Here is a 25,401-nt window from a genome sequence, read left to right on the forward strand (position 1 = left end):
CTTACACATTCACTGGCAAGTGTATGGCAAGTTTGGCCCTGTGGGGATGCAACTGAGCACAGGTTGGTTACACCAGGAAAGCATCTAAATAAATTCTACAAACTTGTGATGGGAATTCATTGTATGTCAGTCATCTTCCTTCCCCACGTCTTCCATACTGTCTCCTCTTTCAGTCATCCCTCAGGGAGGAAAAATACTAATCAAAACAGATCAGGTTTCAGAGCATTGATTGGGCTCCTTTTACAAGTGGGCAAATAGCTATGTCTAGCTCCAGCGTGGTGCTTTCACTTCAGCCCATGTGGCTCTCCTCACTTTCAGCTCTCTTCCACCCGGTCCTTCCATGTGAGCCCTTTTCATTGCTATGCTTCCATCAAACCTGTCTGGTATCACGTCTCCTGCACTAGACAGGAGCCCTGAACTCACCCCCCTCTTGTGGTCTCGTATCCCGTAGACCGTTTACAAAGCACCAGCCAGGAAAACTAGGTCACATGATGATACCAGTCCTCTAACTTCTGATGCCCATTTCAATTAAGCCAAAGTTCTTACAATGTCTGAGGGGATCTAGACCAGTGGTCCTCGACATTTTAAGTCCCAGGGGCCAGTTCTGTGAAAGACAATTTTTCCATGAACCAAGGTAAGGAGAGGAATAGTTTGGGGATGACTTAAGTGCAGTATGGTTTGCACTCCTATGAGACTCTAATGCCGCCTCTGATCTGACCTGAGTCAGAGCTCAGAAGGCAAGAGGAGCAACGGGAAGCAGCTATAAATACAGATGAAGCTTCTCTCGCTCATCCACAGCTCATATCCTGTTGTGCTGCCAGGTCCTAAGAGGGCAGGGACTGATAACTGTCTGTGGTCCAGGGTTTGGGGACTCCTGATCTAGACATTTCTCTGATTCTCGCTCCTTTAAATCTTCCCTTAATTCACTCTACTCTATCTAGCCTGACTTCTCTAATAAATACACCAAGCAGGAGCAACCATCAGAGCCTTGATATTTGCTCTTCTCTGCCAGACTGCTCTTGCCCTACAGATCCATGTGACCAACTCACACTTCCTTATGATCATCACACAGAGTTCACCTTCTGGGTGAGATCTTTCCAGGACACATCATTTAAATAAATATAAATGTTCTCTTCCTGTATCCCCGTCTCTGCTTTACTTACTACCATTTTCAAATTTTGTGTTTGTATTCTCTGTTCATTGTGTAGCTTCTGCCATCCTTTATACACACTTGAATGTGAGCTTTTGAGGACAAGATTTTCTTGGTCTGTTTTATTCACTGTTATATCTCCAGAACCTACAACAGTGCCTGACATATAACACATGCTCAATGAGTATTTGGAGAAAGAATGAATGAATGCATGGGTGTGATAACACCAGATGGAAATTTAGACACAGATCAGGTGGTGTCTAATCACAGGAATGCTTTGATTAGAGCTATTTTGGACTAGTTCACCAAAGAAAAGAAATGTTTCCACATTGCTCATCCCTCTTTATTGCAGCACTGATGGGTTGGGGTCCATGTACATCTATCAGGATGGTGCTTTGTTTCCCATCTGCCATTGTTTAAAAAGGATGTGTGTAGCATCCTTGGAAAAGTCTGAGATAGACAGGCCTAGAGTTGATCTGAGCAGGATCTAGGAATTCCTGCTTTCTCTAACCTCCAATGCTATCCAGTAGTTCTCCACTGTGGTAGACAGAACAGATGTCCATACCCCAACCTCTGAAACCTGTGAGTACGCTGTGACACACAAGAGGACATTTAGGCTGCAGAGGGACTCAAGACTCAATTAACTTGAGTTAGGAGAGAGTGTTCTGAAATACTCATGGGGTCTCCACGTTATCACAAGAGTCCTTTATAAGTGAAAGAGGAAAGGAGTCAGAGAGAGAGAACAGTAGAAGCCCTTGAGGTCAGAGTGATGCAATGGCCAGCTTTGAAGAAAGAGGTCATAAGCCAAAGACCTCAAGTGACCTCTGCAAACCAGAAAAGACAAGAAAACGTATTCTCCCCTAAAGTCTCCAGAAGGAACACAGTTCTGCTCATGTCTTGATTTTAGCCCAGTGAGATGTACTTCAGACTTGTAATTTTTACATATGCAAAATAATAAATTTGTGTTGTTTGAAGTCACCAATTTAGTGGTAAATAATTCATGGCAGTGGCAATAAGAAACTAATAAGGCTACCATCATTTCTAACCAGTACCTTCATAATTAGCACTACCATCAAGTACAAAAGAAAATCCAGCCTGGAAGTGCCCTACCACAGCACTGGGCAGAGAGAAAGGCAATCTTCGCCTGCTCTGTCATTCAATTTACATACGCCCCAAGGGTGAGACTTGAGTCCCTCCTTTCATCAGGTACATAAAGCGAATGTTATCACCAGTCATAAAGCCTTAGTGATAAACTTCATTTTCTATATTCCACATGCCATCCAAATAACAACTCCGACGAAAGCTTTGTTTCCCGCCTCTCTCCATAGACGGAGGGGCCTAGTAGGCTGCAGTCCATGGGGTCGCTAAGAGTCGGACACGACTGAGCGACTTCACTTTCACTTTTCCCTTTCATACATTGGAGAAGGAAATGGCAACCCACTCCAGTGTTCTTGCCTGGAGAATCCCAGGGATGGGGGAGCCTGGTGGGGTCGCACAGAGTCGGACACGACTGAAGTGATTTAGCAGCAGCTAGACACATATTCGGAAAAGGTAGCTAGACTAGTTAAAAAAAAAAAAAAGTTCAGCTCCTCTTAGCAACTGACAAAACATGCATGCTTTCCACTCAAAAGAATTTAGATTAAAATGGCACCTTCCATGAATTATGATGGTTTGAATTTTTCTAATTTAGCCCAATTTAAGTAAATTCCTACCTCTTGCTTCTAATTATACCATTTTCCTCTCTCCTTTTTTTTTTTTTTATTTTTATGAAGACTAGAAGACCAGAGGTCGAGAAAAAAGGAGTTAGCACTTGAAGCTGATTTTTTTTTTTTAAAGAATGTGTTTTCTCAATTCAAAACAGGAAAGGCTTTCAACAGCAGGTCTGTAGATTTTTGAAAATCCTAATTAGACTGAATTAAATGACTAAAATGCTACTAATTACTTTTTAATTTCAAGAGAGATGTTTACAAAGCACAGTGTAATGAGTAATACAGCACTTCAAATGATTACTAATGTTGCCATTTTGTCTGACTTAATCTCAATTAGTATAAATCACATTGTCATCATTGTTAATTGCCATTTCTCTCAAGCAAAATGCTAATTTCTCTTTATAATCTTACAATTGTTGTTTGTTTTCTTCAAAATATTCCATTTGAAAGGCCTAATAAAGAGAACATTTATAGCCCCCCCTATTTTCTGCAGTTTGAAGCAAATGTGTTTGTTTTTATCCTATTTGGAAGGTAGTGGTAATTCCTACTTACTTTTTAATAAAATGAAACTTTTAACTTTGTTGTCATGCCAAATGTAAATTAATGGGTAGTTATAGGTCCATAGAAGAGTCTTTCTCCATCTGAATGCCAGGTAGAGTTTTCATTAATTATTTCTAAGAGGCATCATTTATGTTTCACTTCTCTGAAGAAATTCATTATTAGAAAAGAGGAAACAGGCTTTAATCAAAAGAATATAGAAATCTTATGTGTTTTTTCCTTCAGTTTCTTTCTGCTGTTCTTCTACTCATGTGGAAATAAAATCTTTCCCTTGAGGCAATTATCTCATCAACCATAGACTATTGGTTTTTCATTCCTTTGTCATTGTATATCCTGGAGAAATTTCCCCCTATTTTTATTGTCATAAACATAGGGAACCTTAGAAATCATGAAGGCACAATAGTTCTCAAATGAGATTTTAACCTTACACCAACATTTTAAGAGCTATTCTAGACTTAAAACCATTTTTCTTGGAAAAAAAAATGTTTAGAAATTAGATATTAACATTTTCTTTTCTCACACAGATGCTTTTTCTAAAGTCTTTAGTACAAAATGATTTCTAAAACTGAGTAATTTAAAAAACAATAGTTTTTCACTCACAGTTTTGTGGGTAAGAATTTTGGGATGGGCTTGGCTGGCTGGTTTGTCTACGTGCCATGTGCCATTGCTGGAGGCAGCCAAAAATGTAGGATCAACTCCCAAGAGGGCCTCTCCATGCATATATCCAACAACTTAGTGCTACACACAGAGCCTTACTCCACATAGCGACTCATCCTTCAGAACCTGTTCTCTGGGTTGGATTTTTCTAAGAGCAGGATTGCCTCAGCATAGATGAATTTCTTTCACAGAAAATCCAAAAGACTGATAGAAGCTGCATCTTACAAATTCCAAGATGTCCCTCCATCCATGCTTTTTATTTAAGCTAGTTATCAAGGTGAGCACATATTCAAGGAGAGAGGAGCCTGGCAGGCTACAGTCCATGGGATCGCAAAGAGTCGGACACGACTGAGCCAATAAGTTTCCCTTTCAAGGTTGTAAAAGGCCTTCCCAGGTGTCACTAGCGGTAAAGAATCCACCTGCAAATGCAGGAGATGCAAGAGACTCGGGTTCGATCACTGGGTTGGGAAGATCCCCTGGAGTAGGAAATAGCAACCTGCTTGCCGGGAAAATGCCATGGACAGAGGAGCCTGGAAGGCTACAGTCCATGGGGTTGAAAAGAGTCAGACACAACTGAGAATACACACACACACACACAAGGTTGTAAAGATTGGGCCCTAATCCCTAGGACTAGTATTCTTATAAGAAGAAGAGCTCTCTTGCTCTCCCCCTCCTCCCCAATCCCACACACTCAGGAAAGGCCACGTGAGGATAAGGCAACAATCTTCAAGCTAGGAAGGAAGGCACCATTTGATCTTGGACTTCCTGACCCCTAGAACTGTGAGAAAATAAATTTCTGTTGTTTAAGCCACCCAGGCTATGATGTTTTGTTACAGCAGCCCAAAGCGACTAATATATTTGAGATCCTATTTGATTAACATGATAAAATATAATTTGGGGCAGATATATTATGTTTAGTAGTTGCAGAGTTCTGTTGATTTTGTCTTCTTCAGGATTCATTTCTCCTTCTGTTAATAGCATATTGACTTTTTTTTTTCTTTAAGAATTCATCCTTCTCCCTTTGGATATAGTACTCTGGGACTGTCAACCAAAGACCCCGTTACTTTTTTTTTTTTTTTTTGGCCAAGAAGTAGATACATTACTTGATCTAGACCAATAATGCTTTTCCTATAGAATTTAAATCATAAGAAATGTGAAACAAAGATGAAAATCGTTTGTTCTACATGTTTCCTGATGTGGGTACCCTGCAACTTCTAATATTTAAATCTTCCCTAGCACTTTTATTCTAAGCTTTCTTAAACATAGTCTTTCAGAGTGTTTTCTCTGACTTCGTTAGCCACCTTTTAGTGTTGATTTGTTGCTGCTACTCACCATAGCACCACTTTCTATTTCTTCAAAACAACACCAACGGATCCTAACAGACATCAAAATTGGAACAATGAGTGGTGCATCCTAAGTCACTTTAGTCATGTCCAACTCTTTGTGACCTCATGGACCATAGCCTGCCAGACTTCTCTGTCCATGGAATTCTCCAGTCAAGAATCCTGGAGTAAGTTGCCATACCCTCCTTCAAGGGATCTTCCCAACCCAGGGATCAAACCCATGTCTCTTACAACTCCTACATTGGCAGGTGGGTTCTTTACCACTAGCACCACCAGGGTGGGGCTACCCATAAACATTAGAATGTAAGCTCAGTGAGTGTGAGGAGACAGCAGTCACCAATCATTAGGCATTAACTATATAATTTCAAAATACATTGAATAAACACTACAGACATTCAAGAAAAAGACAGTGAATCTACAGTCATAGTTAAAGATATATAATGGGTATAATCAACATATAAAGGGAAAATATTAAGTCAGTATTCAGGTTAGTTAAATTAATATCTTAAAACTTAGTATCACCCTTATATTTCTTTAGCCTTTCATGCGTTGAAGACATTTTTACAAGTACTCATTCATATGAACTTCTCCTTGCCTTTCTATTTTTTTATTTTATTTGATTTTTTAAATTAGTTTATCTATTTTTTTAACTTTACAATATTGTATTTGTTTTGCCATACATTGACATGAATCCACCATGGGTGTACATGATTTCCCTTTCCAGAACCCCCCTCCCACCTCCCTCCGCATCCCATCCCTCGGGTCATCCCGGTGCACCAGCCCTGAGCACCCTGTATCATGCATCAACCCTGGACTGGCGATTTGTTTCACATATGATAATTTACATGCTTCAGTGCCATTCTCCCTAAAGTAAACCAAGTAAGCAAGGAACAATGCAATCTGTGGAAGAGCTGTAACAGTTTAGAACTCAAGTCTCCAGATTTCAAATTGTAGTCTTTTCACTGTATGTCTGGTAATGAAGCTTTTGGTCTATCAGCCAGCTCACTAATCCCTAGAGAGGATCTGAGCTTTCAAAACAGTAGATATGTGCTCCTAAATGTCAACTTACTAGATAAATTCAGAGTGTGCTTAGTCGCTCAGTCATGTCTGACTCTTTGTGACTCCATGGAGTGTAGCCCACCAGGCTCCTCTGTCCATGGAATTCTCCAGGCATGCCCAGGAATTCTCCACTGGAGTGGGTTGTCATTTCCTTCTCCAAACAATCTTCCTAACCCAGGAATCAAACCCAGATCTCCTGTATTGGCAGGCAGATTCTTTACCATGTGAGCCACCAAGGAAGTCCTCAAAAGTCCTTGGGCTTCCCTTGTGGTTCAGCTGGTAAAGAATCTTCCACAATGCAGGAGACCTGGGTTCGATCCCTGGGTTGGGAAGATACCCTGGAGAATGGCAAGGCTACTCACTTCAGTACTCTGGCCTGGAGAATTCCGTGGACTGTATAGTCCATGGGGTCACAAAGAATCAGACATAACTGATCGACTTTCACAGATTCACAGAGACATCAATCTAAATGACAATTAGAGGTTATTTATTCTAGATACTGACCTATAATGAGTGTTCAATATATGGTAGTTATTACTCGTGTGTGTGTGTGTGTGTGTGTGTGTGTTTGTGCTCACTCAGTCGTGTCCGACTCTTTGTGACCCCATGGACTGTAGCCCTCCAGGCTCCTCTGTACATGGAATTTTCCAGGCAAGAATACTAGGGTGGGTTGCCACTTGCTATTACAGGGGATCTTCCTGACCCAGAGATTGAACCCGCATCTCCCGCATTGGCAGGCAGATTCTTTACCTCTAGTGCCACCTGGGAAACCCAGCAATTACTGCTACTACTACTAAATACCATGAAAATTCTCTATTATTTCTAAGTTGACTTTTCCTTTATCTTTGTTCCAAGAATGTCATTTGCAGTATTCAGATCATCCATTGGTCTCAAAATGCTCTTCTGAATGAGATCTCAACTTCGTAAACTTTATATATGGTAGTATATTTTGACAAACCATTCATTAAATGGTAAGAGACAATACAGAGAAGGCAAAACTTCAATAGTTGGGCAAGTGCTGTGCTTTGAACTTTGTTAAATACCATAAGGCTACTTTCCATCTCAGTTCTGCTGATCCTATATGAAATAAGCGTCCCCAGACAGCACCACAGCATCTGAATTCCACCAGAATGGCTGGATTTCACTTGCAGACACAACTAGTTGGCACTTTGCAAAGTCTGGTCTTTGAGACTGATTCTAGAACCAGGTTGTAACAGCAGTTGGAGTCTAATAAAACCAGTGATATTTACTTCTTAATGCAGTCCCTCTTTCCAGGGTGTGCTTTCTCTGAGGATTGATGGCCGTTTTTATTGTCTGAGCTTGTAAAATGCAAAATGATTAAAGGTACATCTATTTTTTCAGTCCCATCTCTGTCATTTCTTTAGTCAACAGAGGCAGAGTCCTAGCAGTTTCACATATGCTTACATAAAAGGTCAAGTTTAGCCATCAGTGCTGAAAAAAAATCTTAAAGGGCAAGATTGCTGCATGGTAATGAGTTTGAGGAGCACTTTCAGGCTGACAATAAGCTGAAGGACTCGTGATCTTTCAGAAAGCTCCCCATTTCATTTCTCTTCCCCAGCATGAGCCTCACTAAACAGATCCATTTCCATATCATTATAGAGCATGAAAAGGAAATTTCCTCTCCAGAGCCACAGCTTGGAGTCATTCTATTAAAGTCTTTTCCATCTTCCTAGGCCCCATTGCCTGTTTCTTTGACATTCCAGGACACCTCTCAGCTTTGACTTCCATTTGATTTACTCTCACTGCAGGCTGCCAAGGTCTCTCACCCCTTCCTTTCTGAAAATCACTTCTGTTCACTTCTTCTCTGTCCCATATCAAGCTTTCCAATTGCACATTTTATTTAGGAATTTTAATGTGGCAGGAGAAAGAGCTCAACAAAACTGTTGTGGGTGGGAAGTGATTGAAGTGCAATCGTGAAATGAATGCTCAGCATAGCTTATACTAGAACTTCAGGCAATAGTTTACTGAGTGAGCCATCTCTCCCCAGAGGTGGCCTCATTAACCAAAGGATAAACACACATTCCAACGTTCCATCTCTCCCCTGGAGAGAAGGCAAACCTGTAAAGAACATCCACCCCACCTGTCTGGGGACAGACTGCTGTTATTGAGGTCATAAGAAGCAAGCTTGGTCCAGCATAACTTGGACATGATGGGAACTGAGTTGGGGCAAAGAACCCAAAATCATTAGAGAGGAAGCAAAGCCAAGCCTCAAATCCTAGGGATAAGTAAGAGCTGTAAATGTGATACAAATCCAGAAGTTAGAAGCTAGGGAATCAAGTGTGTGAGACAGGTATTTGGGGGGAGGAAGGAGATAAAACATTCTGGGTTCAAATTCCAGGGCAGCTACTGACTGACTAGAGGGCTTTGGGTAACTTTCTGAAACTATTGTAAACCTCCGTTTTTTCATCATTTAACTAATGTAGTGTTGTTATTGCTGTTGTTGTTCAGTCCCTTAAGTCGTGTCCAACTCTGAGACCCCATGGACTGCAGCACGCCGAGATTCCCTGTCCTATACTATCTCCTGGAGTTTGTGAAACTTCATGTCCATTGAGTCGGTGATGCCATCTTCCTCAAAGGTTAAGATGAGGATTAAATGACATAATGGTACTTACTGGGATGAGTATTGTTTAAAATACTAAACTCCTATGCAAATAAAAAGACCAATCAATGAGAATAAGCCAAAGCTATTTAATTAGAGCTTGCTCTACCGAGTGGGTCAGCCACCATCACTTTGGCAGAGACTCCAAGGCAGCCAGAGGAATGGGAAAGCTTTCTAATGGAAAAAGGGAAAGACTTCAGGTAAGCTCTGAAATCTGTTGGAGTGTGGAAGCTAGAGGGGAGCTGACTAGAAGTGGGACATCCTACACAATTAGTTAGACAGTATATTTAGCTATTTCTAATTGTCCGTAAGTTGGAAGCAGGGACAAATTTTGTAAAGATGTCAGTTATTAATCAAATTCCAGCCATTTGAGGCCAATTGTTACAAGGTCACTGTTTAGCCAGAGATAGTGGTCTGACTTCCTGCAAGACTGACTTACAGTAGGCTGGCTTCCAGGTTGGTTACTGCAGATCATGAGTTCGTGTCCTGGGACACTTGCTGCAGACTATGGGTAAGAGTTCTGTCTTTACATATGATCTGGCCAATATCTGTTTGTATATCCGGTGTATTCACTTCGGCAGTTTTCATTTCTCTTAAGCAAATGACCACCTGGACCTCCCCCACCAAATCTCACCATCTGTTTCAAGGATTCAGGGAAAGGGTAGAGATAGGCTGCAACAATGAGGCTACTGCTCAGATTTTATTTTTAAATTAAATTTTAAATGTATTTTAAATTAAATTACTCTAAAGACAATAGTCTCTAGAATATCAGCTTCTGCAAAAACAGAAAAGGGATTTCTAAATTCCAAAATACTGCTTCACAGGCGAGATCCTAAATTACTCAAGTCAAGGAAATCTTGATGACTCAACCTGAGAAGTCCTTTTGCAGTTTTCTTCATGGGGAGATAATAAAAAAGACAAAGAAGAAGAGAGAAAGCTCTGTGCCAAGTCAGTTCAAAGAAACCTTCCAGTTTCCACAGGCAGCCTAGGGCCATGAATATATTTGCTGAACTGAAATCATATGATACTTAATGGCACCTAAAAGATTCTCAGGGCTTTCCAGGTGGCTCAGTGGTAAAGAGTCTGCCTACCAAGCAGGAGATGCAGGTTCGATTCCTGGGTCAGGCAGATCCCTCGGAGAAGAAAATGGCAACCCATTCCAGTATTCTTGCCTGGGAAATCGCATGGACAGAGGAGCCTGGCGAGGTATAGAGCTATAGAGCTGACATTTTGGACTGGATGATTCTTTACTGTGGGAGCTCTCCTGTGTACTTTTTAATGTTTAGCAGCACCCCTGGCCTCTACTTTCTAGATATAAGTGGCCCCCTTCCCCAGTTATAACAGCCAAAAATGTCTCCAGACATTGCCACATGTCCTCTGAATACAAAAGTATTTCCAGTTGAGAACTACTGGAAAGTGAAATTCCTGTACAGAATTCCCGAAGAACTTGTGAAAATGATTGACTCCAAGGATCCACTGTGGTGATTCTGACCCCAAAGGAGTAGAAAACAGTATGTCTTAAGAGTTTCTCAGAGCTCTGATCATCAGACAGTTTGGAAGTCACTTTTTGGTTACTAACCATGAACAAGAATTGACTCAAAGGGACCTTATAGCCATCTTCAAATATCTAAAAATTTACCTGTAGAAATGAGACTCAACTTTTTCTGAGTAGCTATAAAGAAAAGAGAGCTCAAACTAAATTAAAAAACAAAATAACATAAAAATAATTCTAATAGAACAGTAATTTTTTTAAGTGAAGTATAGTTGGTTTACAATATTGTGTTAGTTTCATGTGTAGAGAACAGTCCTTCAGTGTTTTTTGCAGTTTATACTCCATTATAGGTTGTTACCTATATATAATGAATATAATACCCACAATATTGTGTTAGTTTCATGTGTAGAGAACAGTCCTTCAGTGTTTTTTGCAGTTTATACTCCATTATAGGTTGTTACCTATATATAATGAATATAATACCCTGTGCTGTACAGATGCTATTGTTGCTTATCTTTATATATATATGTATATTAGTTTATATCTGTTAGTCCCAGACCCCTAATAGAACAGTCAATTTTTTTTAATAACTGAAGGCATTTAAAGAAAAGTTGAATGACCATTTGTCAAGAACGTTGTAAAAATAAAATAAAATCAAGGAGGATTTTGAACAGTGACCTTTAAGACATACTCTAATTCTGAAATAATATGATTCTATTTAAATAAATTATGCCTTAGTGCAAGTTAGAATATTAGACCCTTTTCAGTCTAGATAGAAATAAAGGAAAAGGAGTTAATGTTACTTCCATCTAAATCACGAGTTCTCAATCCTGGGTAGACAGCAGAACCACCTGGAGAGCTTTCAGAAATCACGAATATTTGAGCATAAGGGAAGTGAGAATCACTGGATTACTCCATGACAGTCTCCCCTTACTTCAACACGTGGACATAAGTTTATCATTTTGCGTGTTCAGATGAGAACTCTAAATATAAAAGACTGCACAACTGGCTCAAGCCACAAAATTTCTGAGTGGTAAGACAGACGGCTAGTTCTCTCTTACTTTAAAGACCAGGTCTCTTCCTCATGAGTCCCACAGTGACTCACTAAAGAGCAGAAAGGAAGAGCAGAGATTTTTGAACAGCTGCTCTCTTCCAGGCCTTTGGTGGGTGACCTCAGAAAACGTTAAAATGACCTTTGTCTTTTTTGACAGTTTTGTCTCATGCTAACCGAAGAACAGAACTGAAACAATGAGAACCAGAAAAGACGGTTGTTACTGAAAAGGGAGAAAAATTATATTTAAAATAAAATTTAGTGAGCCTTAATTTCCCAGAGAGGAGCATGTCTACTGAGAAGAAGGTGAAGCATTATACTATGTGAATGAGGAGTCTATTACCAGGTATGTTGTTGTTTAGTCACTAACCCATGTCTTTTGCAACACATGGACTCTTTTTGTGAATCATGGGCTGTAGCCCGCTAGGCGCCTGTCCGTGGGATTTCTCAAGCAAGAATACTGGAGTGGGTTGCATTGCCTTCTCCAGGGGATCTTCCTGACTCAGGAACCTGCATCTCCTGCATTGGCAGGTAGATTCTTTACCGCTAAGCCACCAGGGAAGCCTGTTGCCTGCCAAAGTTTGCACAAATTCCTTCCACTGCTGAAAATCATGATCCACATTTCACAGACGTAGTTCACACTTCCAGTCCTAAGGTGTCACCCCAACATATGAATTTTAATCAGACTGAGGAATTAGCTAAGATTTCTATCATATCCTAACCCAATGCTGATTTGACCCCCAGTCCTGAGGTGTTTCTCATGATGGATAAGGATCCAGGTAGCATTTGATAAGATCATATATGATATAGATGTGGAGGGGAGACAGGTGGGGAGAAGGCAGGGGGGATCAAATTGATAAATTAGTATAAACTTGAAAAGAACAAAAGAACATAATTTAGGAATAACAATAATCAGATAATGCATTAAGTGTCATATGAAGTATCAGAAAATGTGCTAAATACTTTATATACATTTAGCACAATTGATGGTTTCAAAAACACTTCATGTTTTTATGACTAACTCATATGGATGTAGGACAGAAATCAAACCAATACTGTAAAGCTATTATCAATCAAAATATATTTAAAAATAAATATAATTAATAAAAAATGCTTCATGCTATAATTCCATTGTACACCTAAAGAAATGGAGTCAAAGTTAACTGCTTGCCCAGGGTCACACAGACTGTGCACGTGGATGCAAACCAAACCTTTCTAACTTCATCATATGTACTCACAATATGTACCCACCCACTCTCCGTTTTCTTCCCACACAGATCTCTTCCATCTTCAAGCACCAGCTAATGATTGACTGTGTGGAGATGTCAGGCAGGGATCCCGTGGTTTCATTCCATTCCCCTTCCACCCACTCTTTTCGGTTTCGTTAGTGGAGTTCATCATTAAAAGCTAATTCGGATGCCCCCGTGACCTGTGGAAGCTTCTAATGAACATAATAAAAGTGAGGAAGCCTTTCGCATTTGGGAATGCTCTCAGCTCTCGCATTCTAGCTGATTCCTCCAGAGATTGAGCTCAGCTCCCGAGAAATCAGATTCAGAGGTCTTTAGTCTGAATATCACTGAGCAGATGGGCAAACTCTCTAAGATCCCGAATTTGTTTCTGCAAAATCAAGGCAGCTGAAACACAGGAAGGGTTAGAACTGGACCCAGAGTTATTCCGATTTTCTGCTTGAGCATCCAGGCACACTCAGTGTTTAGTCAGAACGCCAGAGTCCCTGCAAGCTAAGAGCTGGCACCCCCACAGGTAGGGCCACAGACTACCCAGTAGTGGAATTTCAGGACGGCTAGGAAAACAGGCCTCAAGTGACATGTTCTTCCTGCAGCTGAACTGAAACCCTCATGCTTTACCTTGAGGCTTGTTTTCTCTTAAAATTCAAATAGCTTCTTGTTAGCCTGCTATCAGGAAACCAGTCACGCCCAGGAAAGTTCATTTAAAGCCACTCTAAACACAATCCTTCCATCCTTGTTCGAGACCTCACCCAACAAAAAGGGGACAGTGAGTCCCTTTGCTGTTGCCTTCACCCGTTACAGCCTGGAACCCCGATGCCTCGCTGGGACCACCTTCTAGCCTGCTGTGGCTCCTCTGGCTTCCTCTGCCCCCCGCACTGCCTGTCTTTCGTGCTTTCCACCTTCTTCATCTTCAAGGATAACTTTTGACCTCCACCCAGGCCCTTCTTGCCATGTTGCTGACTCAAACTGCCCTGAGTAAGCATATTCTTCATTTTCTCACCTCTAGACACCTCCGCTTGCCCACTTCTTGCCTCCAAGTGATAACAAGATGGTGAAGCATAACATGGGCCAAAAGGTGGGCATTTCATGAAGAACAGAGAACGGTGTAAAACCTGAAGGCCCCAGGGAAACCAAACTAGATTATCAGCCTTGTATTTAGTGTCTACCATGAACAGATGAAAATGGAAGACAAACCAGGAAGAACCACCACATCCTGTCTGCCAGTGGCAGTGTAGGTACTATAAAATTTGTGCATCTGGTGGTGTAGTAAACCTAACAATAGTAGTAATAGCAGAAACAAAGCATGCATTTTTCTTTCTATTTCACGAATCACTTTCAGTTACGGGATGCTGCTCAATGTCTCGTTCAGTTCTCCCAAGTCTACTGTGAGGTAGGGATCGTTATGCCCATTTTAGATATTTTGCAGTTGGGGTCCAGAGAAATTAAATGAATAAGGCAAAAAAAAAGTTAGGTGGCAACAGAATCAGTGGGAGTCTGCGGTCTGCCTGAGTCTACATAGAAAGGTTGATAGAGTATCCCCTGACCCTCGGCTTTGACTGTTCGCTTTGACATGAACTGAATGATGGTGATAATGGGTCAGGCCTCAGGAGCAGGGGTGTGTAGGCGCAAGACAAGGAGGGTGGAGCCCAGTCCCCTTACTTTTTCTGGCTATGTGAATTTGGTTATTTTTCATTCATACCTTTGTTTCATATTCTCTTTAATAATAATTACACCAAACTCACAGGATTCTTTTATTAAACAAGCTAATAAAGAGATTATGGCACTTGGCTCTCACTAAACAAACGTTAGCTGCTTTAATTATGCATGCTGTTGCTATTCATTAATGTGATGATGATGATGGTGATGAAACTCCTTTGAGACTCTGCTGGACTTGGGCTCTGTGAAGGAAGAATACATCCAATGCAGGGCAAGTATGGTTTTTGAGACCTGAGAGCAGTTTCAGAACTTAACCTGAGAGTTCTTTTAAAACACTAGCTTCAAGAATAATTTCTCAATGTCTCCATTGTCTTCAGCACTCTTTAACGACAGGGCCATATCCAGAAAGAAGAGCAGGGATTCCAGGTGTACCAAAGTCAATACTGTGATCAGGGATAGCAGCCTCTCCTCCATCTGAATCTTCCTGGTTCTCACATGTCTGATGTCTGATGCGTTACAGATCTGCTACCCAGTGTGGTAGCCACTGGATATACAACTTAGCAACTAAACAACAACAATAAGTAGCGAACACCTTTCATGTGCTTATTGGCCATTTGTATATCTTCTTTGGAAAGATGTCTATTTAAGTCTTTTGCCCATTTTAATATCAGAATTGTTGAGTTTTAGAAGTTCTCTATATATTCTGAATCAATCTTCTCAGGTAACACGATTTATAAATATTTTCTCCCCTCGTGAGTTGCTTTGTTACTCTGTTCCTTATCACTCTGTTGATAATGTCTTTATGCACAGAGGTTTTTTAGTTTTCCTGAAATCCAGTTTGCTCCTTCTTTGTTGTCTCTGCATTTGGTGTCAAATTGTGCCAGATTTGTTTGAAGTGCCTTATTTCATTGCTGAATATATTTTTCCTTGCTCAAGAAGGTGGATTGGTTAATTATAATAGAAAGGAACCATGATTTTTATTCCACTTACACAGTGATCTTTAACTGTGGGAAAGTAGCTTAGTTTTCCTTCCCTGGACATAAAGAGTAGAGTTAAGATCATGGTTAGCATACTGACTCTGGTAGAGTTATACTGCCAGGAGATGTGGTTCAAAATGTATCTGAGGAGTAAATTTTTAGTGTTACCCTAATCAAAGATTTAATATTGATATGTCTGCATATTCTTACATAGGTAGCTATTAAAGTTGGATATAGGAGCCAGAAAGTCCAAGGGCCCTACAAGCAAGGCTGGAATATCACTTTTGTCTCGTTCTTGTCAACTCATACAACATCAGCAAAGGAGGAACATTATGGTGGTCACCTCACACATTTAGTGGCCATAATCATTGAGAAAGCATAAGAATAAGAATGTACTGCTTTATAAGTTTAGTAATGATGACATACCACTCCAGTACTCTTGCCTGGAAAATCCCATGGATGGAGGAGCCGGGTAGGCTACAGTCCATGAGGTCGCTAAGAGTCGGACACGACTGAGCGACTTCACTTTCACTTTTCCCTTTCATGCACTGGAGAAGGAAATGGCAGCCCACTCCAGTATTCTTGCCTGGAGAATCCCAGGGACAGCGGAGCCTGATGGGCTGCCGTCTATGGGGTCGCACAGAGTCGGACACGACTGAAGCGACTTAGCAGCAGCAGCAGCAGCAATGATGACATATAGGCATAAGGCATTTTTAAAATGTTGAAGACTACTACATGCTACTCACTGTTGAACGTACATGAAATATCAGAACACAAATCAACCTAAGTCCTGGGTTTCATGGAGTTTATTATCTGAGAAGGATGGTGGACAGAGATAATGAATACATCAAGTTCAATCCAGTTGCTCATTCATGTCCGACTCTCTGACCCCATGGACTGCAGCATGCCAGGCTTCCCTGTCCATCACCAACTCCCGGAGCTTACCCAAACTCATGTCCACTGAGTCAGTGATGCCATCCAACCATCTCATCCTTTGTCTTCCCCTTCCCCTCCTGCCTTCAATCTTTCCCCACATCAGAGTCTTTTCCAATAAGTCAGTTCTTCACATCAGGTGGCCAAAATATTGGAGTTTCAGCTTCAACATCAGTCCTTCCAATGAATATTCAGGACTTATCTCCTTTTGGATTGACTGGTTTGATCTCCTTGCAGTCCAAGGGACTCTCAAGAGTCTTCTCCAGCACCACAGTTCAAAAGCATCAATTCTTCTGCGCTCAGCTTTCTTTATAGTCCAACTCTCACATCCATACATGACTACTGGAAAAACCATAGCTCTGACTAGATGGACCTTTGTCGGCAATGTCTCTGCTTTTTAATGTGCTGTCTAGGTTGGTCATAGCTTTTCATCTAAGAAGCAAGTGTCTTTTAATTTCATGGCTGCAGTCACCATCTGTAGTGATTTTGGAGCCCAAAAAAATAAAGTCTGTCACTGTTTCTATTGTTTCCCCATCTATTAACCATGAAGTGATGGGACCGGATGCCGTGATCTCAGTTTTTTGAATATTGAGCTTTAAGCCAACTTTTCTCTCTCCTTTTCCACTTTCATCAGGAGGCTCTTGAGTTCTTCTTCACTTTCTGTCATAAGGGTGGTATCATCTGCAGGTCTGATGTTATTGATATTTCTCCCAGCAATCTTGATTCCAGCTTGTGCTTCATCCAGCCCAGCATTTCACATGATGTACTCTGAATATAAGTTAAATAAGCAGAGTGACAATAAACAGCCTTGATGTACTCCTTTTCTTATTTGGAACCAGTCTGTTGTTCCATATCTGGTTCTCACTGTTGCTTCTTGACCTGCATACAGATTTATCAGGAGGCAAGTTAGGTAGTCTGATATTCCCATCTCTTTAAGATACATACACATACAGTCTCTATAGTATAATATATTATGTATATATATATATTTTTAATAAATATAATAGTCTCTATAATATATAATAAAATATAATGAACACATACAGTCTCTATAATGAGACTCGTAAAGCAGGATTGAGGGAAGTGAATGGTTGAAGGTGTGTCATTCATGAGAGCCCCTCTGATTTTTTTGTAGAGGTTATGACATTTAGGAGTATGTGTGAGCTCAAGTGCTTCAGTCATGTCCAACTCTTTGTGACCCCCATGGACTGTGGCCCACTAGGCTCCTCTGTCCATGGGGATTCTCCAGTCAAGAATACTGGAATGGGTTGCTGTGCCCTCTTCCAGGAGGTCTTCTCAGCCCAGGGATCTTCCTAACCTAGAGATCGAACCTGTGTCTCCTGTATTGCAGGCAGATTCTTTACCCATTGAACAACCTGGGTCATTCTGAGCCATGTGGGTCACTTAGGAGTAACCCATATGGATATCTGTAGGATGAATATTCCAAATGGAAGCAGTAAGTATAATACAAAGGCCTTGCAGAGACAGTTTACTGAATGCAGTAAGGCAACAGTAGAGAGGAGTGAATAAGAGAAAAAATAGAAGGAATTATAATTAAAATTTAATTGTGTTTATCACATATGAATGCCTGTCTTCATCATTAGAATTTAAAGCCTATGAAAACATGAACCATGTTTATCTTTTGTACTACTCTGTCTCCAGGGACTAAAAAGATGGTTTGCCCAAAATTTACATTAATGAGGTAAGTTTTATTTTATGCACAAATGAAAGCAAGGAAGGAGAAATAAATAAGGGATGACAGAGGGTGGCCAAGAGCTGATAGTCCGGCTTGTCCAGTTTTCCCACGAAGAGAACTTTAGGACAAGGATTTCAAGGCAACTTATGTAGGATACATAAACTGGTATAGCCAAGGAAACCTCAGGCAATGTGACAACACTTACCTTCAACTGTTTAAGTAACTTTCCAGCATAAGCCCAGTTTACACATTCAGAAGGTATAAAACACATGATTGTAGGCTGCAGTAATGACTCAATTCTTCCCCCATCCCCAGATCCATGATGGTCCTTTGCCATGAAACTGTTTAATGTTTTTTCCCTGTACACAGGATGACCTGCATTGCCTCTGGTTTTGGAGCTTGCCTGTGTGGCTTGCCTAAGAGAGAATAAGGTGAGATTGACCATGTGCCAGGTCTAAACTTGAGTTTCAAGACACATGGAACAGAACTTGAGTCACCCCAGTCATTCCAACAGAAACAAGCCAAAATCAGCAGGGCCACCTATTCAACCCACACTGAACACATATTAGTCACTCAGTTGTGTCTGACTCTGCAATCCCATGGACTGTAACCCACCAGACTCCTCTGTCCATGGAATTCTCCAGGCAAGAATACTGGAGTGGATAGTCATTCCCTTCTCCAGGGGATCTTCCCAACCCAGGGTTCTAACCCAGGTCTCCTACACTGCAGGCAGATTCTTTATCATCTGAGCCATCAGGGAAGCCCACTGAACACTTATTCATGTGTAATAAACACTTGCTGTTATATGTCACTGAGCTTATGTGGTTGTTCATTTAACATCAAAACCAAACTGATAAACACAACCTTTCAAATTCCCTCTAAAATGTTCTTCAAGCTTCTCTTTATGACAAAGAGGGACAATATAAAATTGCATTAACAGGAAGATCTTCCAGTTTAACAAGAAATGCTATGATGAGCTATTCCCACCCACCCCTGGTAGACACAGCTGCATTATTAGTCAACTCTGAAGGTCAAGTCCTTGGTTCCCTTGACATTTAAAATGTATTTTATTTTCTTCTCAAATGGCTCATACATGATCAGCTACTACTATACATTTTAAGGGAACTAAACTCATCTCTACTTTTTATACCATGGGAATGTATTTGACCAGAAGACAACAAGTATAACAACTAGAAAATAAAGTGATTTTCCTACACAGCCTGAGTTGCTATCATCAGACTCCTTAAAGCACACACAATACCCATTTCAGCAAAACTCCTAGTATTTGCAGTTGTTTCCCACCGGCTATCTAGATGTTCAACTGAGTTCTGTTCTGCTCTAATAAAAAGTGATAATGAATGTTTTTATATTTTTCAACAACTTATCTCTTATAAATTGTTTAAAGAATATATCAGCCAGGGCTCTTGCCTACAAGCAACAGAAATTTCTCTTTATTAAATTAACCAGAAATGAAGGTTTGGGGAAAAATATTTAATATTAAGCAGGTAGATGGCTTAATTCACAGAGAAGAGTGAGATATAGGGTGAGTTTGGTCAGAACACCACTGGCATTGAGCACCAGAAACCACTGCTGCCTCCATCACAGTACTTGGACACTGGATATTCCTGCTGTGGCTGGAATGAATTCTCCACTGACTTCTTTACACCACTCACTACAGAGTCAGATTCTGAGGTAGTAGCAAAATTTTCAATCTTTTCTAAAACTTATAGAGCTACTGCTTCAAGAAGCTCAGCAAACCCCAATCTGGATAAATAATAAGAAGACAACAAAGCAGAACATGATGCAATTTCTACAAAATAGTGCAGAAGTATATGTGCACTAAAAACCTCACAAATTAGGGAACTCGTTAGTTCCAATAAAACCAGAACAGCTGTTACCCCACCTAAGATATCTGGGGAAATGAATATCTGATTCTTCAGCTTTCAAGAGCAATATGTAGGTCCTTGTTTACCCCTGAGACAGGTAAATCAAATATTTCCCCAAGTACAGAAAGAGAATATTAAAAAATAACAAACATGTACAACACAGATAATATTTTATTTAACACTCAAGAAAAATAAACACGAGATTTCCAGGGTAGGTATTTTCCTAACTATCTGATGCATAAGAAACTAGGAAATCATTTATTAACTCATTCAACAAATGTTTTTTGAATGTGCCAGGCATCCTGTTAGTCACTTGGGATGCATATGAAAAAGACAAAATTCAGGCGTGCATGTTACAAGCAGGGTGCTTTAGGTAAATGAATTTATTATATCAGGTAGTAACATTGCTATGAATAAAAAATAAGTAGGGAAGGAAATTGTGATTAGGTGAGAGAGTGAAAGGTATCTGTTTTTAAAATGGTAGTCAGAGAAATACACTCTGAAGAGATAACAACAAAACAAATCTTGAAGTGAGGGTACAAGTGTTAAAAACAAGTTGAACAAGAGTATCATGGACAAGAGAAAAGCAAGAATAAAGAACCAAGTCCGAAGCAAACTTTGCATATTTTAAGAATAGCAAAAAGGGAATTTCTGTGGTTTTCCATTGCTTAGTACTCAGCATTTTCACTGCAAGTTCAATCCCTGGTTGAGCAACTAAGATCCTGTCAAAAAAAAAAAAAAAAAAAGAATAGCAGAAAGACAGATTTACCTGAAACAGATGGAACAAAGTCAAACGCATATGGGATATGGAGGAAAAGACACAGTTATAAACCAGATGACGGAAAGTCTTACAGGACATGGCAGATACACTTTATACACAAATTCAGAGAGCTCCAAAAGGAGCATTTGAAAGTATTAAACTGAACTACAATTAAATTAAGCTACTCATCAAAACAAATTCCCCCAATCTATATTGTTGTTGTTGCTGTTAGTCGAGAAGTCATGTCTGACTCTTTTGTGATCCCAAGGACTGTAACCCACTAGGCTCTTCTCTCCTTGGGATTTCTCAGGCAAGCATACTGGAGTTGGTTGCCATTTCCTTCTCCAGGGTATCTTCCGGAAACAGGGTTTGAACCCATGTCTCCTGCTTGGCAGGCAGATTCTTTACCAGGGAAGCCCATCTTACAATTGATAAGGAAAACCAAAAACATCCAAACCCTTAATATTATATGCATAGTGCCATGTATTTCAAAAAATAGTGACATGCAAAGAATCAGACAAACGTTACTATAAATATCAAATTACTCACAAAATATTATTTATAAATAAAGAGAAATCAGTGAGTAAAACCAGGCCCCAAGATGACAGAAATAATGGGAGTAGAAGACAAGGACTTTAAAACTGCTATTGTAAATATCATCAAAGATATGAAGTAAAAACATGAACCCTAACAAACAGAAACATTCAAACTGGGAAATAATCGAAAGAACATGCAGAGCTAAAAGACAGGATACGTAAAAGTGAAAATGAATTAGAAGAGCCTAATGGAAGATTAGATTCTGTAGAAGAAAAGATCAGTAACCTTGAAAACAAGGCAATGGAAGTTATATTTGAAATAAAGGATAAGAAATAAAAGACTGAAAACAATGACCTGAGTCTCAGTGACCTGTGGGTGGTGTGAAATATGAGAGTACAAGAAGTAAAGAAGAGAAAAAGGAGGAAAGGTCAATTAATATGTGTCATTAGTGTATCAAAGTTTTCAATCTTTTATAAAACTTCAGAGCTACTGTTCCAGGAAGCTCAGCAAACCCCAATCTAGATAAACACTATGAAGACAAGAAGGCACAGCATGATGAGATTGCTACAAAATAGTGATAAAACCACAGACTCAAGACACATTGTGAACCAGAGCAGTATATATACATAACAAAAGATATCTAGACATATCATATTATATCATAATAAAAATACTGATAAACAAAAGCAGAGAAAAAATATAAAGAGCAATCAAAGAGATGTGGAAGCTGGGTATGTTAATTATTACTTCAAGAATTTTAGAAAATTTCAGGCAGGATGAATAGAGCAAATGTGAGTACCCAGACACACACATACACTTAGATACATAATTATCACACCACAAGATTTTTTTTAAAAAATCTTGAAAGTCTCAAAGAAAAAAGAAACATTAACTACAGAAGTACAATGATAAGAAATATAGTAGATTCATCATTCAAAACTATGCAAGAGAAACGAGTGATGCATTTAGAATATAGAGAGGAAAACACTATAAGCCCAGAATTCTATATCCTGTGGAAATGACTTTCAAAAATAAAGTAGATTTTTCAGGTAAACAAAGACTAAGAAAATTTATTTTTAGGAGACCTGGTGTGCAATAAAGAATTAGCAACGAATAGTTAATTCATAGGTGTTCAAAATGTGCACATTCCAAAGAAAGGTCTGGCTCCTGGGTGATAATCTCTAAGTCTTTGGAATACTATTCCTGATTAGAGGATCTGTATACCCAGGGCCATGAGCCATGCCAGATGGTTTATGCTAATGATGTGATCTTGATCTTTGCAACACACTATATCAGTTTGACTTCTGGTAGGGCTGGAAATTGAGATTGAGTAACCAAGTAGTCATGTGGGTCCATGCCTATTGACTCATTCTCATTAAAAACCTTATACCATTAAGTCTTGAGAGAGCTCCCTTGGGTGGCCATACCTTAGAGATGTCATTACACACCATTGCTTGAGAATTAGGCACTGTCTACAAAACTCTGCTGGATGAGGATAGTTCCTACATATTGATATGCATATTAGTAGCATGTATGTTTTGACTTTATAAAATTTTACTGAGCTGTGGATGTAATATATTTGTATATACTACAGTTGATAGATAAGATGTATAGATAGATAATTACTTCAATAAAAATGCATAAAAATATATTATAGACATACAGTTGGGGGTTGCCTATGAAGACAGATGTTGCTAAGATAGCAAGATTATCATGCTGATGTGAGTGTTTCAGTTTGCAGATGATATAGCATCGTAGAAAGATTGTAAGCTTGTAAGTCAAAAGGAACTTGATCACTTTTTAATGGCTGGTGACCTAAGTGTTCTTAGATAAATTTGGGGGGGTGGTTAAATTGGAGGATAGTTGCTTTATGATGCTGTGTTTGTTTCTTCTGCACAATAACGTGAGTCAGCTACATGTATGTTATGCTATGTTAGTCGCTCAGTCATGTCCAACTCTTTGCAACCCCATGGACTGTAGCCAGCCAGGCTCCTCTGTCTATGCAATTCTCCAGGCAAGAATACTGGAGTCGGTAGCCACTCCCTTCTTCAGGGGATCTTCCAGACTTAGGTACTGAACTCAGGTCTCTTGCATTGCAGGCAGATTCTTCACCATCTGAGCCATCAGGGAAGCCCCAAGTCAGCTATAAGTACACATATATTCCCTCCTTCTTGAATCTCACTCATAATCAGTTTCCTCATTTGTAGTGGTGAAAACCATATTTTCCTTCTAGAATTACAGTGAAGAATTAATGAAATAATATCTATAGAGGGACTTAATAAAGACTAGTACAAGCCAATGATTTATGCAAGCAATCCTTTTTCATATTGCTGTTAAGACGATGGCAAGGAAAGGGGGAAGGGCGAGGAGGCTGAGAATATTTCAGTTAATCTAGGAACATGATCAGGTGAAATCCTCATTAACATTATCTGTATCCACACCCTTAGAAACTCCTTTCTCATGAATTTTGGTCTAAGTTGTAAGCAACAAATAATTACATAGGTAATGAATGCAGTATATTATGAACATATTTATGCAGAGACAAGGAAAAATAACTATCAAGAAACTGGAACTATATCTAGAGCTTTTGGCATTTAAAAAAAATTATCTTATATCAGTACCTTCCAAGCCACTATGGTCATTGTCAAATTTCTTCTTCTTGGATTTATAAAACATCACAAGATACTAATCATCTCTCTCCTAATTCATAGAGGAAGGTGCTGCTAAAACTGAAGCTTCAGTAAAATAAATATATTTACCCCCAGAACATGGCAAGTCCAGACCTAGAAAATCAGTGTTGCAAGTAGTCAGACTATCTATCTGAAAATTTCATGTCATCCTTTGAGCTTTCAAAGATGTGGTTTCTTCACTGGCAAAATATGGAAGAGAATGCCTACTTCTCAAGGACAGTTCTCATTTAAATATCCAGTCCTGCAGATTTCATAAATACATTTCCACACTCTATGTTGTGCATCCTGATTTGGAATTAATAAAATATGATGAGTACTCTGAAGGAATTCTATAGGAGATGATAATAAGGAGAATAACCTAAATATTAAGTAAAAATGAATTTTAATTTAAAAAGTATTGTGGTGTAACAGTACTGATATTTATGCCAGGATGATCTTGGGAAATTACTCTATTCTGCTGTGAGTTAATGAGCTTTCATTTCTGGCATTTCAATCATTTAATTCTTCAGTTGCAAGACACATCAGAAATCATTGCTCTCATCATCCATTCCCCTTACCAAAAGAGAAAACGAGATCAAGGAAAGAAAGTGACTTGCCTGAATTCACATAGTCTGCCAGTACCAAATCTGAAACTAAAGTACTTGAGTTCAGCTCAAGTGCATTCTCTAGAACTGCACAAAGAATAGAAAGTCAGAGTTCAGCCTGCCTAGTCAGAGGAACTGGATTCAAGTCTTGCCTTGTCATTTTTCAGTAGGTACAGCTTGAATGAGTTACTTATTTTTAAGCCTCACTTCTTTTGTCAGAAAAGGGCACCCATCTTAAGGAATATACTGATAATAAACAGAAATAAAGACTCTAACACACTATCTGAAATATTGCAAGAGATCGATAAATATTGGATGTCAGACTCTTCACTAACAACTCCACATTCAAGAAGGAAATTTTTACAATGATGATGCCATTGACCATGGTGAAGAAGCCAAGAACAAGCATTGCCATGTGTTTTTCTTACTAGTAATTATGAATCAGAACAGGTTATTTCAAAATAAATCAACAAGTTCATTCTTCCAGCTGTAGATGTTGCTTACATCATGTTTCTAAATTTACTTTCTGTTATAAATATGAGTTCATAATTGGCTCAGAGAAATTGTGGGTGTCTATGAATCATTGCCTTCATGCTAATATCAGAAAGTTTTCTTAATAATTTTCCAGACTTTCTCAGTAACGTATGTCTGCCATTTAGAGAATGTAGTTAATTTTTGTGTATACATGTGTATGTTATTTTTATGTGGTACTGTACATGGGAATATATAGATCTTTTGCTTTATGTCACTCTTTAATGAGGGAACATGATTGAGTAAAAAGAGAATTGTTTAGGTT

At 39.4% G+C, this 25,401-nt stretch overlaps 2 long non-coding RNA genes across 3 annotated transcripts in view; one reads left to right on the forward strand and one right to left on the reverse strand.

Moving 5' to 3' along the window:
• The window catches only part of LOC145527283 (uncharacterized), a 148,518-nt gene extending 143,018 nt beyond the window's left edge, over nt 1-5,500 (reverse strand). The window contains exon 1 of the long non-coding RNA XR_014069633.1: nt 5,407-5,500. This is a non-coding gene — a long non-coding RNA (uncharacterized LOC145527283). The remainder of the gene's footprint in view (nt 1-5,406) is intronic.
• A 67-nt stretch (nt 5,501-5,567) lies between these two features.
• LOC145527279 (uncharacterized) lies at nt 5,568-25,091 on the forward strand. Of its 2 annotated transcripts, XR_014069628.1 has the most exons (4): nt 5,568-5,665; nt 13,893-14,117; nt 18,518-18,579; nt 23,431-25,091. It is a non-coding gene; the product is annotated as an uncharacterized LOC145527279 (long non-coding RNA). The 2 variants fall into 2 exon arrangements; XR_014069629.1 differs by lacking the exons at nt 18,518-18,579; nt 23,431-25,091 and adding an exon at nt 11,800-11,985 and having other exon boundaries at nt 13,893-14,187.
• The last annotated feature ends 310 nt before the right edge of the window (nt 25,092-25,401 follow it).

The sequence above is a fragment of the Giraffa tippelskirchi genome, chromosome 11 (assembly GCF_054371585.1).
Source record: "Giraffa tippelskirchi isolate mGirTip1 chromosome 11, T2T-mGirTip1v1.2.pri, whole genome shotgun sequence".
Classification (NCBI taxonomy): Eukaryota; Metazoa; Chordata; class Mammalia; order Artiodactyla; family Giraffidae; genus Giraffa; species Giraffa tippelskirchi.